At 37.7% G+C, this 15,837-nt stretch overlaps 1 protein-coding gene across 1 annotated transcript in view; it reads left to right on the top strand.

Annotated features, from left to right (window-relative positions):
- The first annotated feature begins 8,865 nt into the window (after positions 1–8,865).
- The window catches only part of PIK3C2G (phosphatidylinositol-4-phosphate 3-kinase catalytic subunit type 2 gamma), a 283,175-nt gene continuing 276,203 nt past the window's right edge, over positions 8,866–15,837 (top strand). Inside the window, exon 1 of the mRNA XM_081084139.1 lies at positions 8,866–9,010. The gene's annotated coding sequence lies outside the window, so the exon portion shown is untranslated. The remainder of the gene's footprint in view (positions 9,011–15,837) is intronic.

The raw sequence follows: 15,837 nt of genomic DNA, 5'->3' as shown, positions 1-15,837 counted from the left end.
CCCAACAAGTACAATCAATCAGTGAACTTCAAACTAGCGAGAATATAAGCAGAAATTAACTCCCTGGATTGTTAACTGTGGCAGTGGTATATGAGAGCTACCAAGGATACAAGAATGGAACAGACATAGAGGAAAGCAAACTTGGGACAGGAAGAAAAGAAAACCAAGTTCTGATGAATAGCACTGGAATCATAGGTCAAGCAGTGTCTGTAGTCACCTATACATTTTTTCCAACCAACACAAGAGAAACTTTATTGAGGCTCATGGTCACAGGGTTCAGAGTTCAGGTAGAAGGCTGCCCTGTGGACCCAAGGAGGTAATGGAGGGGCCTTATTTGACCTCTTCTTAGGGGCAGGTTGTTGGTATGGTCACACTTTTTCTTGTGGCAGTTGACAGTACGTGGATGCAGGTGGGAGTGACCCTTGTGACAGATCATCTTATCACAGTTGTACTTCTGGGCAAGCTGGTGGAGGGAGGGTTTGATGATACCACCCCTCAGACGAAGCACCAAGTGCAGGGTGGACACTTTCTGAATGTTGCAGTCTGTGAGAGTGTGGCCATCCTCTAGCTGTTTGCCCACAGAAATCAGACACTGTGGTTCAGGTAGGATGCCTTCCTTGTCTTGGATTTTGGCTTTGACAGTCTCAATGGTGTCACTGGGCTCAACCTCAAGATTGATGGTCTTGCCAGTCAGGGTCTCTCTCTCTCTTTCCCCTCCCCCCTCCTAAACCAACTTGCAACTAAAACAACTTTACTAACAAGGGCAAAATTAGAAGAGGTTCCTCAACTTTAGTCAATGGCTGATATTTTGTACATATTAATAACCCTTAAAATTATCCCATTCTTTATACATGTAAGTCATATCCTATATAATAAAAGGATAATATGCAAGTTGACCCTAATGGTGGAACAACCAAGAATGACCGGTGGCTATGATTCGTACTAACCACCAGGGGGTAGATGGTCAACATAGGAGCTGCCCCCTGGTGGTCAGTGCACTCCCACAGGGAGAGCTCCACTCAGCCACAAGCGCTAAGGATGCCCAACCACAGGGAGCAGGCTTAAGCTGTCAGTCAGACATCCCCCAAGGGATCCCAGGCTGCCAGAGGATTGTCTGACTGCCAGCTTAAGCCCGATCTCCCGGGGAGTGGGCCTAAGCCCTAAGCCAGCAGGTGGACATCCCCTGAGTGGTTCTGGATTGCAAGAGGACACAGGCCGGACTGAGGGACCCTCCCCACCCCCCCAAGTGCACAAATTTTCATGCACTGGGCCTCTAGTATTATATATAAAGACAATACCTTCGGACATGTTTTGCTCTTATCATCTAGCTCATTGAGGTGATTTATTTTATCTCTGACTCAATATGTATTTGTTTTAAATTTATTAATCAAGGGAATTTTGTTTATTTGCAAGTTTTCCTCATTTTTTTCCCCTCTGTACTACTGCATTTGAAGCATAATAATGAATCCAATGAAATGGTTCTGACCAGCTATTTTTATGAAAATCTCTCTGACTCAATGGGGTGCTTTTTGCTATTAGGACTGCAGCACATAGTATCTGTAAACTAAGCACACCCAACAGTATCTGGCACCTAATAGGCTTGGAGGCTGTTGGATTTCATCCTAGAAAAAGTAATCAATCTGCTATTTTCTATTGCTATGGGTATTGCTCTCTTTGGACTGCACATGTGCTCAAAAATTTGGTCTGCCAGTCCCTCTCCCCCTCCCTCCAAGAAAAGATGTTCCTACAGTGAGTGATGTTTTTAAGAAATAAATATGTTAAAATTGTTAATAACTGATACACTATTATGTTGAGGAGACAGAGGGAAGCTAGATAGACAGGGACTGTGACCAGGGGGGTGGGAATAAAGCCAGGGAACCCAACTAGGTGGAGTTACTAAGGCACCCCAACTGGGCTTGGAAGGGAGGGCATGCTGGAGAGACATGAGCTTTAAAATATATGAGTGTTGCTGAGACAGACGATGTACAGATTACCAATCACAAAACAGTGAGGCATATAGCCATTCCCAAGAATGTTATTAAGGCAGAATTCGTTGAAAAGACCAATTAGTGAAAATATTTTCTTGGAGGTGGAAAATATGGAATGCCTTAGACTTAAATCTGAACTCTAGTTAATTATAAGTTTAATTAACTGGATGTAGTAAGAATTAGAAAGAAAAAGGCTGATTATCCCGTGTCTTATGGCAATCAAATGTATATTCATTATTGGCCTTAGAACATATTAACTGGAACTGCTAAGGCTTAGCTTGTCCTTAATGGTTTTAAACAATCATGTTACATATTTCTATGCACTATTACCCCAAATGCCACATATTATGGAAGCAGGACGACATTGTCATTTAGTTCTAACAAGTAAAAAAATAAAAATAAAAAAGTAAACTTGACAGAATTTTATTCCTCACAGAGCAGCCAAAAAATATCTTTCATTTATCATGCATCGTTGTTTTCTTTAACTCTAACCCCTCAAGGTTTGCAGAGAATGTAATTTTGCTTAATAGAGATATATCGCTCATGAGGCATGAGTCTTCTCAGTACAAAATCATGATTCTACCAAGCACAAGGAGCTGCTTTGTGACACTTAGAGAAGCATTTCATTTCCAGAAGGTGGTGCTCTAGAATAGTTGGAAACAGGTTTGCTTCCATCTGAAACAAAGCAGACCTCCATTCATTAGCATCCAAGTTAACTGAAATTCTAAAACACAGAGTCCATACTCAAACCAAAAAAAATGCCCTGCTTCCCTTTCTTTGATAGCATTTAAAACTCTAAATCTTTTTTCTATGCCGGTGACCTAACTTATTGTCTTGGAAAATTAGCAACACAATTGTTTAGAGATTGCAGCATTAAAACAAAATAGACAAAAACATAGGGGGACAAAATAGAAAAGTAAGCCAGTATTACATAACACTGTATTGTTTCTGTTTTGCCTTTTAATAAAGTTCATTTATAATTGTATTAAAATAACATTTGAAGCCATGCAATTGTATTATATGCAAAATCAGATAGTTATGGAAACTTGTATCTCCCTTTGATTACTAAGAATATATCTGGAATTATAAAAACCTTGGCCTATAAAAAGCATATGGAGAAGCTGAAAAAAAGAGTAGAAAATTAGAAGAGACATAAAAAAAATTCTTCAGTGGAGAAAGGACAATTTTGCCTAGTGAAAATGTATGTGGAATTATAGAGGTAATAAAGGTTGACTATAATAAATTGATCCATTTTCTATGCAGAGACAGATGGGGAACATTTGTGATTTTGCCTGAGATTGTAAATATTTCCAGCACATTTTTATTTCTGTCAGCAATAAGAATTTATTCAATGGTCAAAAGTAAACCATATTTAGAATGCCAAAGTCCACTTAAACTGTAAACTAATAATTTTCTGAAAGAATTAGAAGTCTTGGTCATAAGACTTCTTTATATCCTGAGAGCTACTTGTCTATTTGAGTATTGTTGTTTACCAGTTGTTATAATATGCAAACCACTAATACATCTTTAAAATAAATAACTGTAAGTATGTGAAATTATAGGCTGACTTGAGATAAATGATGTAAAATGTATTTTATGCAGCACTTAGTATCACAAATGCATCAATGAGTCTCACTCTTACTTTACTAAGGTTTTACATAGTTTAAAATAGTTGATGAGATCAAGAATAGAGTCCCCTCAAACATTTAAATACTAGAGGCCCGGTGCACAAATTCATGCACCAGTGGAGTCCCTCGTCCTGGCCTTCAGAATTGGGCTGAAACTGCTCTCCAACATCCCCCAAGGGGTCCCGTATTATGAGAGGGCACAGGCCAGGACAAGAGACCCCACCAGTGCACAATTGGGAATGGGGAGGGATGCGGGAGGTTGGCCAGCCAGGGAGGGACTACAGGAGGGCTCCAGGACATGTCCAGCCCATCTCGCTCAGTCTTGATCGGCCAGACCCAGCAGCAAACTAAACTACCTGTCAGAGAGTCTGCCCCCTGGTGGTCAGTGCACATCATGGTGAGCAGTTGAGCGACCTTAGCATATCATTAGCATATTACCCTTTGATTGTTTGAGCAACCTACCAGTCGACTGGACACTTAGCATATTAAGCTTTTATTATATAGGATGCATGCTGTTGTATTAAGTCTGTCTTTCTTGAAATATGTACCAAAAATGTTTGGATTATTCAAAATTAATTATCTGTTGTCTTCGTTAAATTACAACTTCTCTGTAGTGTCAGTTCACAGTGCATTTTAGAAATATATAACGCACCCATTTGTAAGGATTTGGATGGATACTTGCAATAAACCAGTAACTAACTTATCTGAAAGGGGGAAGACTGAGGGGGACAAGATTACTTGTAACCCTTTGGCAATATTAATATCTCTACTAATAACCCATCTCTAAATGTAATAAATCCTATTCAAATGTTTTCAAATATGTGAATTACATTTATTTTTCTTTAAATTTGTCCTCAGTTTGAATTGTTTATAAAAAATGGATATAAAGAAAATTCAGTTACAAAGCTATAAAATGCAACTCTTTCAAATATTAACATTTGAAATTAAGTAGACCAAACATTCAAATTCAAATCAATGTTTCCAGTTCTCAGACAAACGTAGACATACATTACAAAATTTTCTAAGCAGGGTATAACTACTTATGTACAGGCCACAACTGCAGATAGAACTAACACAGTATACATTCCTGACTCTCAATTTTGCTCAAAGATTGAGATGAGGAGGGATCATTATATTTTAATCAAACTCAACATAATTTTTCACTGTGTGCATTCAATTATAAGATAAAATGTAACATCTTAACTACATTTTATATTTGCTGTGTACTAGTACAGACTCCTTTGCTAATAGGGTACTTATTGGAAAAGTTTAAGAAAAAAATGATGAGTGTCTATTCTCCCTCAGATTATATATATTTTTTTAGAACTTCAAACTCATGTTTACTTAAGTCAATGTTACCAACAATGTGTATGTTTATAAAAAAAATAGGATAATCAGTATATTAAAAAGTTAAAATTGTAATTAGTCTGAAATTATATCACTTGTGGAGAAACATATTTTTTCAAATATTATTTTATTTGATCCTAAAATATCCATAGATGATTGATATGGAATACATTATTCTATCTTTAAAGAAAGGCTAATCAACCAAAATGAGATGTCAAAAAAAAATGTAAGTAAAAATTAATCTGTTATGGGACTATCAGTTCTGGCCATGATAGAGTAATTTTCATCAAATTTACAATTATGCTGTGTATAATTGCAAAATTGGACAAAATTGGAAAACATAGGAATCAGGAGTATGATCATTAACTTGAAGCAAATACATAAAAATGAAGTCTACCTTGTATTGTTCTGGCTTTTTGTTAGGGATCACTATCTAATTTAAGAAGTGGAGTCCAAGCACAGAACAGCAACTCCTTGAGTAAAAGAAATAAAGATTGGATTTCTGGACCACCAAGGTAACATCAATGATGAGAGAGAATCATTGATTGGCTGCCTCCTGTTATTTCTAGGGAAGGGTACCAGAGAGAAGGTAGCTGGACAGAGAACTCTTCCAATCTGAGTCAGTGTCCTCTCGAGTCTTTGTTCAAATGTTAAGCTCTCCATGCATGGAGAGACACTTCAGACTGGCACACTGCTACAAAGCTACAAACCCATCAAAGGTTCTGGGAAGGGCAGTGCTGGACCACATTATCGACTTCCCCAGCCAGAGAGGAAAAGCCTTATTGAATACCATAGGAATTCAGTTGAAACTCCAGAATTGCCAGGGCTCAGGAACAAGGCTGATCTACCCCCTACTGTAACCAAGCCCAATATGATCAAGCTGAGCCCCTAATAAAATCACTTGCATGCCAGAAGCCAAATTAAAGACTCTTCACAGTCTCCTGGCACAGTAGAGAATATCTATAAAGGAGGAACTAATCTATGGGGGTAGAATTTAGGACAGTAATTGTGTCTAGGATCAGAGGCGGGAATTTCTTGGGAGAGGCATGATGCCATTTTCCCTGGGAAAATGAAAATAACTGATATCTGGACAGGGCTCTGGGTTAAACAGGTATAGGTATTTTTCAAAACTCATCAAACTGTACACTTAAGACCTATACATTCCACTGTATGTAAATTATGTTTTAAAAAATAACATATTCAAACAACATAATAGAAAAAGGGAGGCATTTAAAAAATGTGTTTGTTTTTTATGAGACAATATAGAAATTTTATTCCTTGCTGTATTTATTTGGCTCCAGAGGACAACAAAATGAGTAAAGGAATAAAGGTCAATAATTTTTAAAAAAGTTTTTTGTGAATGCATATATTTAGTAGAAACAATGTAATAAGGGTGTTCAAATACAAATAGGCCCAGCACCAGGATCAAGATCTATTGACAATGAAATCTTAAACATATTGGTGCTTAGTATGTTCAAAAAGCAAGAGGACGTGAATAAAAGACTGACTCTATAGCATAACAGGAAAGTAAAAATATATACGTGCAAACTGTAATACAAGGCAGGAAGTGATACAGCATGGGGCAAAAGTAGGTTTACAGTTGTGAGTATGGAAATCAGTTTATTCTTGTAGTATCATTTATTAATTATTGTATAATTTCCATACAAAAAACTGTAAATCTCCTTTGCCTCACTCTGTATATGCCTCAAAATTTGTTGAGATAAAAAGTAATGCAATTTCAGAACAACAGAAGATATTAAGAATGGTTTTATCTGAATAACTTAAACCCAAAAAGGTAAAAATAGACTCACAAGGAAAATAGCCTTCAGGGGTCCATGGCCACTGTATTCTGTTGTTGTAGCTCAATGATCCCTGAAGCCTGAAAATATTCACGTATATCTCAAATGTCCACAATATAATTCCAGTTTATCACTATCCTTATGTTCAAATTCTAATTATGGATGGTACAGTAAAGCATAACAATTAGTAAATCAAGTTAGCCAAAAGCCAATCTGTTAACTTCAACAAATTTTCTTTTGACATATTTTTATTGATTTCAGAGAGGAAGGGAGAGAGAGATAGAAACATCAATGATGAGAGAGAATCATTGATCGGCTGCCTCCTGCACACCCCACAATGCGGATAAAGCGCCTAATCCAGACATGTGCCCTGACTGGGCATCAAACCATGATGTCCTGGTTCATAGGTTGATGCTCAACCATTGAGCCAGGCTGACTGGGCAACAAATGTTCTTTAACTTTCAAGAGGGTTTGTTAGCCACATGTTGTCTTCTGATCTCAACTCCTTAAGCTTCATATCTCAGCTCTACTCTCCCCCTGGCAACCCTATGAGCCATAGGCAGTGAGAATTTTCTCATGCTGCTCCAAAGAGAACAAGTGCATATTAAGCTTGGATTTGAGAAACACAAGCAATTTACTCTAATCAATTTAAGGATGGGGGAGGAGTATGTGTCTTGATTTTGTTTTTATTTTCTTAATGTAGAGGAATTGTCTAAGCCTGTCTTACTAAGCTGAGAAAAAGTCTAAAATCCATTTAAAATCAATCCTCTATTTTTTTGTGTGCACTTTGTACTCTAAACATTAAATTTACATACACTTAATGATCTAAGATAGTTTTTAGTTGCAATTGCTTCCTAGAATGGATTATCTAGACTTTATAAGATCACATTTCAAGTTAGTCCATGTATGACCATTATTTCTCAGCTTTATACCAAACTATCTGAAAATATAGTCTAACATGTGAGCCTATGACAGAATGTTTATTGGAATCACTATAATAATTACTGTCCTCAATATTCAATAGATAAATTTTTTATTGTAAATATTTTCTGAAAATAATTACTTGAGAAAAATTAAATTTTATACTAACATGTTGAATGTCAATACTTTGTACTATTCATATAGAAAGTCAGTTTGAATCTCTGATCCAAATTTTTAAGTAATGTAAGATTTTAAGAAAAATAATCATTTGAATCTATATAAACTGTGCTTACATAGTGTTAATCCAAACTCAAGATACCCAAAATATAGCAGTGCAAACAAAAAGAATTCTCTCTCTCTCCCTCTCTTCCTTATATCTAAGGTAAAGATAAGAATTGGCACTTCAGTTTTGTCATCCTTGGTACTCTATTCATTACCATCTGTGTGTGTGTGTGTGTGTGTGTGTGTGTGTGTGTGTGTGTGTGTGTGTTTGGAGGGGGGCAGACGGGAGTGTGCACATGAAGTCCTATTAAGGGCACAACCGGGAGAATCACATATCACTTCTTTTCACAATTCATTGAATAGAACTAGTAACTTGCCCACATCTAGTTGAAAAGTAAGCTGGGAATATGGCCTTTGCCTGGATGGCCATCTACTGTCAGAGCTGAAAACTTGCAGTCCACTCCCAAATATCCAGGTACACACTTCTTTCCTCTACACTCATGCACCTAATATTATAAAGTCCCATTCAAAAAATGGAAGAGTACAGTATAGTAGTAAGTATAGCTGGCTTCTAAAAAAAACTGAAAGGATAGGAATAGCAGAGCTATCATTGTTCAAAGCAATGATCAAATCCTACCAGATAGGAATTTCAAACATTCCCTTCTATGGCATTTCCTTGATGAAATCTTGATTGTATAATCAGAGAGTAATTCCTTTGTCCCTTGTCATTTATGGTTCCTGTTTTCTTGACTTTGAGATATTCTTTTCGTTAATTCTACTCTCATAGAGACTGGTTTGCTTGTGACCACCCTGATTTATGCTCATGAATTCTTTGTTCTAAAAACTTCTTAAGCATGTGTGGTCTCTGACTCTTATACATTCAGGGTTCCCATACATATGTATGCATTACATTTGACTATCTTCTCTTGCTAATCTATCTCATATCTGTTTGATTATTAGACCAGCCAGAAGAACCTTGAGGGTGGAGGAAAGTTTGTTCATCCTGCACAGTGGCTCGGGGAGCAGGATAAACTCACTGGTTGGAACTCTGCACTTGGTCACGTGGTGCAGCAGACCCTGGGCCTCTGACACAGGCCAGCAGAAGGTAAGGGTTCTTACTATGCCACACATACTCAGATCTCTCTGCAAGATCTGGTGGGAGCAGAAACTGTGAGAATCCTTTTCTTTTTTCAAAATTTTGATCATCAGAAGAAAATATTTGTGAAACTAGTGATTTTTGGTTACTTGGTATGAGTATTCACGAGTTTGTTTTTTCTGTCTTTGTCTTGTTTCTCCCCTTTATCTTGTTATAAGTCCTGAATAGTTGGCCTTATGCTAGTGAGAATATTTTCTCTCTGGCTTCTACCATCCAGGGTGCACTTGCCAAGGTTCCCCTTGCTCTCTATCCGACCATGAGAGACTCTCAAGGGAGATTTCTGTGTCTGTCTTGTTCCTCCCAGACATGGTCTCAAGGGGGAAAGCACGTGATTGCCCGTGTGTTGGGACAGCTGTTTAAACACAGGGCCCCCCTTCTTTCTAAGGCTAACTCTGGGAAGACACTTTATCTGGTGAGGGTTGCATCTTTCTGCCTTTTTCCTGGGGCCTCTTGCATCCACAGTACTGGTTTAAGTCGCTATAGATACTACCATCAAAGCCAGACAGCAGATCCTTTTAATTGAAAAGAAAGAAAAATGTTAAAGGGCTCTCATGTTGTTATAATAGCTAGTCATTAAGATTATCTTATTAAGATGAAAGGACAGAAATTAGAACAAAAATCAGAGTCCACTCAGACCTCTTCCTATTTGCCTTCCGACATTTTCAAATATTGTAAAATAGCGGGACACTGGAAGTACAATGGTCCTGTGCTTTAGAAGAAGAAAATTGGAAGAAAAATAATGTTGAGATCTTACCAAAAGACAACCTGAAAATGTTATGTCCTGAGGACTGAGTTTGGTAACTGTCAGGCTGGAAGCTTCAAAATATAACCAGACAGAAACGTGGCTGGACTCCATTTATGGCTGGGGCCCCACCAAACTGCTGCCATCCTCAAGGAAAGTATAACCTAAAATTGCAATGGCTCTTATGAGGAATTTGCCAATTATAACCATGGGCTAAAGAAAACAGACATTGACTGGGTTAGAAGAAGGATGTAGTACAGTACTTACATAGGCTGAATGGGCCAACCTGGCCTCCTGTTGGCCCCACAAGATTAAAGGTCCCCAAACAAGTCTGCTCTGTTTACTCCAGTGAGGAGAAATTTAAAATACTGGGGGGGAAAGATTACAATAAGAAACCTGACCAGCAATAGCTGACCATAGTCAGGCCGGTTATATCAAATTAAAAATTGATACCAGGGATAGGGACCCTGGCCTTGACCTCTCACTGGGAACCCTAAGCCTTTTTACTCAAGAGTGGGCCAAACAGTCAGGAGATAGAAAAGAGCGATTTCTAGAACTCTTTGATATGAGAATCCAAGCACTGTGGTACCAAAACCCACTGGTGAAGCCCTGACTCAGGCTATAATTGGGTTAAAAGAATATGGAAATGTAAGGTTTGATAAGATTATAAACATTGAAATGCTTAAATTATCTACTGTAGGACTTCCTTTCAGCCAGATTTCAGGCAGTTACAAATGATTGTTGCTCTGTGGTTTAGCTGTAATTTTGTATGGTTGTTGGAGGATTCAAGTGCTGCATTTACCAAAAGTCCTTTTTTTTTTTTTTTTTAGTTAATCCTAACCTTAGGATATTTTTTCCATTGGTTTTTTTAGAAAGAGTGGAAGTAGGAGAGAAGGGAGAGAAGTAGAGAGAGAGAGAAAAAAAAAAAACCACACATTGATATGAGAGAGATACATTGATTGGTTGCCTCCTTCATGCACCCCAATGGGGCCAGAGATCAACCTGTACCCCAGGTACATGCCCTTTACCAGATATTGAACCCAGAACCCTTTGATGCAGTGGCCAACACTAACTGCTGAGCCACTTTCCACAATCTCTAATAATTCAGGCACCCACTTCACTGAGAAAATCATATGAATCTTGACAGATGGCCTTGTAAACTTCTTAGAATTATCACTGACCCATCACCTTCAGTTATCAGGCAAGGTTAAGAGAACTAATGGGAAAACTGAATTCAAGCAGAACACTTTTAATTACATAGGATGAATGAATAGATAGAAGGGTTACAATTTATTACTTTTTATTTGAAATATTACTGATTTTTAAGTCTTTTGTTTTACAGACATAAGGAATATTTTTTCCTATCTTGTAAATCATGTGTGACTTAAAACAATTTGGTAAATTATACCTTTGTAACCAGTATTGAAAAAGATTATTTTTTTCTAATTGATCCCTCCAAACTTTGGAAATTCTCAACAATTAAGTATTTTTGTTTTCATGGTAATATATTTGTTTGTATAAGTTCAATAAGAATCTGTTCTCTTTACAACAGGGTACAATTAGAAACTAGCTCTATTACAAGGCTTTTTGACTGGAATGACACATTCGAGGGAGACATGCGCAAGCTCAGATATGACCAGAAAGCCTAAAGGAATTAACACTGATTTTGGAAACCAGTAAGAATCCCTTGGAGGGGTGGAGGCGGGAGACCTAACCTGGTATATTCCTTACACGTTTCTCAGTAGTTTTTCCAGGTAAGGATAGAAGGTTTCTTACTAGAAGATGCAAAGAAAGAAACTCAGGGTACGTTGGGGACCTCAAAATGAGAGGTTTTAACCCCAACCTGTAGGTATTGCACGTGAAGTCTGATGACAAGTATATGGCTTATCTTTTTCTGGCCTTGAGAGGCATTTTTAAGTTAAATCTGAAGATTCCTTGTGAAAAATTCCAGTAAAGCAGATTTAGAAGATCCATGTGGTTAATTACTATTTTTTTCTGGATTTATACAAACAATTAGGTCAAATTTATTGAAACTAAATTTGTTTTGCAAATAAATGTCTTAATTTTGTTTTCTTTGGTAGAGATAGGGGTAAGTTTAGAGAAAAAAATATAGGGTCTTGTGCTGTTCATTGTCTTTTGAGTTGGTGTGTTTGTTTTTCCCTACCTACTAACTGGACCAGATCCTGAATTTTTTAGTTTTCTTAAATATGTGGCTGCAACCCTCCCAACTAGCATTTTCATTTTCCCATCCTTTGGCTTGGGATCACTAAGAACTAAAACTGCCCTTTTCATGGCCATGCAAACTACCGTGGCACAACTTGATGTAGACTTCAGAGAAGTCACCACAACAGCTCCTATATGGAAAATCTTCATGCCATTGACATTCAAGCTGCAGACCAGGAGAATCTGTCAGACTATAACTGCTGTCTTCACTCCATCTGAGAATGATTTGAGACAGACATCTAGAACTCTTCTTGGCTGCCTGCCTTCTGAAGTCAGAAGCTGCGTTTATAGTCTGCTCCAATGATTAACCTTTATTTTTCTTTTGTTTCCATAGAGATGCCTCTTATTAAATACCTTAGTGCTTCCGCCATAGGCTTAACTTTGGGAGCCCACCTGCATCACGGCCTCCCTAAAATGAAACACAACTGTTTAACTGAACTGAGCCTTCCTCAAGACTGAGGCTGGTTTAATGAGATATAGAACAGTCTGCCCACCCAAATTCTGGAATGTGAAACTTCCAGGGAACTTTCAGAGGAGGCATTTGTGAGGGTCTAGTAAGAGTCACATCAAGATGTGCCTCTGTGACATGCATATTGTTTTGAGTTAAAGGGAAATTTAGCTGAAGGCGCAAGATAAATGTTTGCACTTCCCCCTTAACTACTTAGAAAAATTAGAATTAGAGGCCTTACTCATATGAGATTATCAGGGATAACTTCTTTTGACCTATCTATAAGGTAGGGAAATGTTCTATTGACTAAAGGTCTGCTCTTCTTATCATCCTGCAATGACCTTTAGAAGCCCTCAATCTACGTTACCTCACACATAGCTCAGAATGTCCCATACACTCATGTTTCTATATCTGAACCTCTTGTGCATATGGGGTCTCTGACTTCTTCATGTACGTGGAGTTCATATATATATATATATATATATATATATATATATATATATATATACACACACATATATGCATTAAATTTATTTTCTCTTGCTAAAAAAAATGTTCCTTTTCACTCTCAAAAAACCTCTCAGAAGCATTTGATTACCCTATTGGACACTATTTCTACTCGTTGGAGACTGCACATATTTTGTGGGCTATATTCTTCTGTGTCAGTGGAGAGGCTTCTGGAGTTGCTTTAAAGGTCAAACACACCTTGGCTTTTAAAGATCAATATGCTCCCTTTAAAAAGTATTGTATGCTTTTGTTCTAGTCACAGACAGATCCATGGACAAATAACCATAACCAAAGATCTAATCTAGACAGGATTTCTATGCTTCCAGACGAACCTTTTATATTTACTGGTCTCTTTGCTCAGCACATTTTTGCTTTCCTTCAATTTAATGGTGTCTACTTTGAAACTAGCTGAAAACATTAGTTTAGGTAGAAAATCACTGACCTTAATCTAACCTTTGAAACTGGAATGTACCCCACTAACTGAGAAGTCTTAATGCAGACACTTGAGGACACCAGAGGCCCATTTACTGCTACAGCTGCTTCTTTAAAGTCACCTGTTATAACCAGACCAAGTATATCTTGTTGCAGAACTTTGCACATGGAGACATAGCAACATTCTGAGTTTTTCCAATGTTCTTTTTTTTTTTTCCAAACAGTTCAGAGGTCACATGTTCTTTTGGCAAGAAGTCTACCTTTTTGAGGATTACAGTGACAATCTTACCAAATGTTTATAATGAAGTAATGAGGGTCACTGGCTTTCCAGCTTGCCATATCTGGGCTCCTGCCACCCATTACCTAACTATTGGACCAATGCCTCGCTTTTGTGTGTGTGTGTTTTTGTTTTGTTTTGTTTTGTTTTTAGTATGGTAGAGTTCTAATAACCAAATTACGGTTTACTTCAGATTAAGATGCTATTAAAAAGAAAGAGAATCTAAAATCCAGCATCTCAAACAAGATAGAAATGTATGGTCATTAAATAGTTCAGGGCTAAGTGGTTCGCTGTTGGCAGAGTGTTCTACCATTCTCAACATGTGACTCTGCTCTGAATTCAGGGAAGTTCTTCAACCTTTGCCGTCACACTGTGATCAGAAAGAGGGCAAGGTGCCAGGATATTGTATGCTCTACCCTTGTGAGGACAAACCAGAAGTACCAAATATAACATCTTTTTAAATGATATTACCTAGAACTTGGTCACTCTCAATAAGGGGGCTGAGAAAGGCAGTTTTCAATTCGCTAGTTAGGCGACCAGTTGAAAATCTATTTGGAAAAAGATTAAGAACAAATATTGGGAAACAACTCACAGTCTGACACACTTGTTCGGAAACAAATCTAAATATTGGAACAGGAAATATTTAATACAGAGAATAAAGTACTTTCAAAATAATGAAAGGGCTGGTGCGGTGGGCTTTAAATAGGAACAATACACTACAGAACTGACATATCCAGGGACTGAGGCCCTCACTGGAACTACTGAGTACAAGCATTCCACTTTCAAAGCAATCCCCAAATCGGAAAGCTGGGAATTAGCTGTCACCACTACTTTTGACACAGCTGCCTCTCAATGCCAAGCGAAGTGCAGAACAAGCACTAGAGTATTGCTTTAGAAACCGCGATCTTGCTTGCCAATAGAAAATAAAACCCAAAGCAACACAAATATTCCTTGCTTCCACCTTCTAAAATGTGTGCAGATACATTTTAATGGTAGAAGCTAATTTTTATCCTGACTCTTCGGAAGTGTCACTTTAAGCTTTTCTGACTCTACAGCCAGAAATGTACACAAGGAAGAAAGTTGGCAAGGTGTTTAATGAGCCAATCCATGGCCTTCTCCAGGGCTGCTAATGAACAATAGACGCCCTGACAAAGCAGATATTGTTAAAGCAGTATTTATTCCCACTGAATACCCTTTAATAAACTTTTCATTTGTTTTGAATCTTTAGTAATTGAAAAATCATTTTAAATAAAATCATTTTTTTTAATCTTTAGTAACTGAATGTATTAATTTCACCAAAAAATCTCAAGAAACTCAATTTGTATAAGGTTGAAGAATATCAATATTAATTTCTTGCTCCTTTACACTAGATTTTAAACAAATACAATTTTTGAAGGTTTGAATTGCGATCTTTATAAAGGCTTCATGTACTATTGATTCATTTTTCCCTCCTGTCAAGCTGAAATGAATAAAAGAGCAAGCAAATTATGTTTAATATACTAGTAAGCACCAATGCATCTAGCACTTCATTTCAAAATAACTCGGTCAAGATATTTTCTTTTATTTGCCAGTTTCCTAATGTTTTAAATTGGAATATATAAACAACTTTATCAGACCTACAACTTTCTTCATTTGTTTTTCAAGGAGATACCAACTGGTTCAGATCTCTATGCTAGGCAACAGGGCTAGGGGTGGGAAGCAACCTCCATGGTAAATCCTGCTACCAGTCATGTTCATCACACTACTCCCAGCACCAGGCAGCTGCTAAGCACCCAGGAGACACTCTAGAGCAGTGGTTCTCAACCTTCCTAATGCCGCGACCCTTTAATACAGTTCCTCATGTTGTGGTGACCCCCAATTTCATTGTTACAAATCGAACATAATTAAAGCATAGTGATTAATCACAAAAACAATATGTAATTATATATGTGTTTTCCGATGGTCTTAGGCGACCCCTGTGAAAGGGTTGTTTGACCCCCAAAGGGTTTGTGACCCACAGGTTGAGAACCGCTGCTCTAGAAGAATGCTTGACTTAAGAAGTGAAGTCCCTCTTTCAAAGGGTTTATATAAATAACTAGAGGCCCAGTGCACGACATTCCTGCACAGGGCAGTGTGGAGGTGGGTCCTTCAGCCCGGCCTGCGCCCTC

Source organism: Myotis nattereri (assembly GCF_964212035.1).
Source record: "Myotis nattereri genome assembly, chromosome: 2".
In the NCBI taxonomy this organism is placed as follows: domain Eukaryota; kingdom Metazoa; phylum Chordata; class Mammalia; order Chiroptera; family Vespertilionidae; genus Myotis; species Myotis nattereri.
Note: the sequence above shows the minus strand (reverse complement) of the source record. Positions and strands in the feature narration are given on the sequence as shown.